This window comes from Kogia breviceps, chromosome 9, assembly GCF_026419965.1.
Source record: "Kogia breviceps isolate mKogBre1 chromosome 9, mKogBre1 haplotype 1, whole genome shotgun sequence".
In the NCBI taxonomy this organism is placed as follows: Eukaryota; Metazoa; Chordata; class Mammalia; order Artiodactyla; family Physeteridae; genus Kogia; species Kogia breviceps.
The window spans coordinates 97218550-97222962 of NC_081318.1; the positions used below are offsets into that span (position 1 = coordinate 97218550).

Here is a 4413-nt window from a genome sequence, read left to right on the forward strand (position 1 = left end):
AAAGTGCATGAGCGGTGTATGTGCAAAGAAGCTGATGAGGTGATACTGGTGATGCCCTGGAGGCAAGTTGCAAGGCCTGAAGGTACAGTTGGGGAACTTGGGTGGCAGGTCGACTGGTCAGAAGGGAAGGGCAGCCAGAGCTACCTGTGAACGCAGAGATGCCAGGGTTGGAGGAGGAAAGGAGAGCTGCCAGGGCGGCAGCAGGAGCTGAGCAGAGGGACTGTGTTGAAGCAGCCAGTTTTCTGCTGGCTTTGGCCGAGGGGCTGGTGGACATGAGCTATCAGCTGCAAATGGAGCCAGTGAAGGAAAGAGACAGAGCGCAGGGAAGTTGAAGAATTAGGGCAGACTGGTCAAAAAGGAAAGCAGGCGGATACTGGACTAGCCATTTTTGCCTCCCATAAAAAAGAGAAGGCAAGAGGGGCAGGAAGCACAAAGCGCAGAAGAGAATCTTATCAGACATCCTGGAGCCCCCAGGATGGCCTTAATGTCGCGTCCTTTTATTGTTTTCACCAAAGGTATCTTGGCCTTGGTTCTCGGACCAATAGAGCCTTCAGATTTGGTGGGTTTTTTCTTCATAAAAAGCATTTGTCTTTAATTTTTGTTGGCTTTTAGGAAACAAATGGTAAAATATATACACTGTGGATTCTGAGTTTCCCCGTCCCAGAACGTGAATGTGATGGTCCGGTTTCGAAGCTCCTGAATGTTTTCTTTGGTGGGGGTGACACTGTCTTTGGTATCTCACGCGGAGGTGGGAGGCCTTCCGCCAACTTCGCAAAATAATGGCAACAAACCTCCATGATCCCAAAGCCACCTCCATGGTGGTGTCGGATGTGTTTCAGGTACTGGCCTCGCCCTGAAGTGGACTCAGCTGTATGCATTCAGCTGGATCTGAATTCCACATTGTGGTCTCTCACTGCCATATCTTGCGCTTCTAAGAGAACCTCCTCCATTATTTGGGCCCCTTTTTTGTCACTAAATTCCAGTTGAGCTAAAGCCTGGTCAGTGGACGTTCTTCGAATCAGTTTTGCCAAATACCACATCTTGTCTTTGCTGTACTTTGTCTTCGACAGTGCTAGATTTCAGCTGGCCTCTGAGGAGGTCCTTCAGGTAGTTGTGGAGGATAAACAATTTTTTTCTTCCATTTTCAAGAAATTTCAAGAGAAGCACTGGTGTGGATATGTGATTCGGGTAAAATGTTATGAGATGAAAGGAACCCCAAGACCAGCTCCCCCCTCAGATTCTGCATCCATAACGCATCCAAACGTTCCACTCTTTTCACTGCCATCTTTCCTGGAACTCGTAAGTTGTTTATTTGGGAATGCGATTCTGGGAGCCATAGGGCAAGACAGGAGAGGGGAACAGGGAAGGAGAGAGAAACACTACAAGGATATGAAACTGAACTGGCCATTGCTAAGGACACCTGGTGCTCCATCCTGACCAGACCTTCTGAAGAGCTGATGGAAAGCACCTCTGAACTGTCAACAGAGGGGAGGACATGGGCAACGGTTGTTAATTCCCCCGCGCTTCTGGGCTGTGCACAGGTCAGTTCCCACAGGCGTCCCTTGCCTCAGCATCATCAAAACCCCAAGGCCACAGCAGTGGCCGGATAGGAGGTGGGGCTGGGAGGTTCGGACATGGGCCGCAGTCACACCTGGCTTCTCTCTGATCTACTGGCACCCTGCCTCTAAGTCCAATTCATCACAGAGTCCTGATCAAGGTGGTGGCTAGTTGCAATCTTTGCAAGGACTTGATATCAAAGGACTAGTGGGACAAGCTACAGCTAGTTTACAGGCCATTGCTCATATTTAAGACTTCCCTCCTTTGCCATAAACGGAGATCAGTGGTTCTCAAATTTTTCACATTAGAAACATCTGAGCAGCTTTTATAAAATCCTTAGCCTAGGGTGTAACCCAGACAATAAATCAGTGTAGTTATCTAATTAGAAAATTAACATCGATAACAGCATTACCTAATTTACAGACATTGCTCAAATTTCCCCGCTTGTCCTCTCCTGTCCTTTTTTTGTCCGTGATCCAATCCAGCGTCAAATGCTTTCAGTTCTCCTGACTGCTTCGTGTCCTCCAACCTACAAGAGTTCCTCAGTCTTTCTTTATCATGACCTTGACACTTTTGAAGAGGACAGGTCGGCTATTTTACAGAATGTGCCGCAGTTTGGGTTTGCCTGGTGATGTTTCATGATTCGACTGAGGTTGTACATTTTTGGCAAGGACATCTCAGAAGGAATATTGTACATTTCTCAATGCATTATATCATGGTTATATGATGTTGATGTGTCTTACTAGTGGTGATGTTCATCTTGATCACCGGGTTAAGCTGATGTCTTCTAAGTTTCTCTAGTGTAAAGTTATAATTTTCCCCTTTGTAACCAATATATATCTTGTGGGGAGATTCTTTGAGACCATGCAAATACCCTGTTTCTCCTTATACTTTGCTCACTAACTATAGCATCCATCCGTGGTTCTTACCTACCACACTTAACACTACGTATGTGCCTAATGTTGACTTTCTATATTCTTAATTCCTTCTACATTTATCAGGTGGAATTGTAATCTAAGTAAGAGCTAAACTTGCCTTTAAATAACTCAGAGAGTTTAACATCCCTAGATAAAGGGGTTGGTTTGGGGCTTGACTGGAGGAATAAGTGAGAAACAAAACTATTGGTGTGAGTAGAGTGAAATTAGATACATGTTGGTAGTTTTTATTTAGAGCCTGATAATTTCACTGGGTACAGGGAGCAGCCAGAGGTGAGGAATGCATAGTTGGGAAGTGTTTCAGGTATGAAACATAACTCAGCCGTGTCTTCTAGAGTAAAAAAAAAAAAAAAAAAGTTGTCAGGGTGGGTTCAAGAAGGTTACTATGTGATATCTGTATCAAAAAGGAACACATCTATGCAAATATCCCAAGATTAATATCAGAAGAAAAGAAGGGCATAAAGGTACCAGCTGCAAAAATGCAGAACAAAAGCAAAAGAGGAAAAGCTGAGCTTGATACATCTGCTCACAGGAAGACAGAGAAGTTGTCTGAGGTGACAAAAAAGGTCAAGGGGGTAGGGGGGTGGGCAGTGAGGAGAGGCTTAAGAAGAAATGAGGAAATAAGGACACAGCTGGTGATCCCAGCGAAGGAAACTAGGAAAATTAGCTAGAGGTGGAAAACTCCTGAACCAAGAAAAGAAGAGAAGTGGGTCTTGCAAGGTAGGAGTCTGGCAGTCCCAGTTCAGAGCAAGGGCCTTGTCACTCAGGGGTCTGGGAAGAAAGGAATGGAAGGGAGGGAAGGAAGGGGAGAAGGACAAATTGAGTGTAAAGGGCATCCTAGCCATGAGTTTTGAGTTACAATGACAACAAGTCAGCTCAAACCACCTTAAGCAAAAAGAGACTCCCTGGGCTTCCAGATCTGGGAAAGTCAGGATAGGAGCTGACAGAGGGTTGCCAGCCCCCAAAACTCAAAGTTATAGGCCCTTGTCTCTCCCTCTCCTCCCTACCCCACCCCACCATCTCTCAGTTCTTTTCTCTTGTGGGTATTGGCCTTACTGTTTCCCATCTCAGATGGGCTTCCTCTGTGCAGACAGGGAAGATGGCTGCCTGTATCTCAAAGCTTTCATTGTCTCAGCTCAGCGGCCCTGGAGCAAAGACAGACTACTGTATCCCAGCATCTGCCTGTCAGTGCCAAAGAAGAACTCTGATTGGCCCTCCTTGGATCCCAGGCCCACACTTTGAACCAGTCACTGCTGCTAGAGGAATGAAGTACTGTATGATTGGCCAGGCCTCGGTTAAATGCCCATACAGTGCTTTGGGATCTGGGTGGGACAAAGATTAATAGAATCACTTAGAATGGCAGTTACCCAAAGTAAAGGGATGTATTCTTACCAGAACAAGGGAGGGCAGACTTGCTAGGAACATCAAGAGATGCTTCCTACTGAAAACTCCCAGAAAGAACTTCTGGAAATAATAATAGTCGATTTTATTATAATAGCAAATATTCCTTGAGTGCTTACTATGTGACAGGCACTGGCCTAAGCCCTTTATGTGTACTAAAAGCTCATACCATGCCTAGATACTATTATTATCACCATTATACAGAGGAGGAAACAGACACAGGTAGGTTGAGTCACTCGACCACTGAAAATAAGCAGTAGAGCAAGGACCTCATCCAGGCGGTGTAAATGAAGAGCCTGTGCTCTTAACCACTGACATAGGATCTGAGCAAGGTACACATTTGAGAAATAAAGCCAAATAAGAGAAAAGACAGAGTTTGAAGGAAGCCACGAAGGAGGGTTGATTAAATCCCCACAAAGAGGTTATAAACCTATCACAGCCAGTGATATTATAGCACTTCCAGACAGTTAGAAATTAGACAGTTAGAACTAGACTATAAAAACACTGCTTGGAGAAGTCT

At 45.3% G+C, this 4413-nt stretch overlaps 1 pseudogene; it reads right to left on the minus strand.

Moving 5' to 3' along the window:
• Positions 1-591: 591 nt before the first annotated feature.
• On the minus strand, positions 592-1285 carry LOC131762441 (large ribosomal subunit protein uL22m pseudogene; annotated as a pseudogene).
• Positions 1286-4413: the final 3128 nt, after the last annotated feature.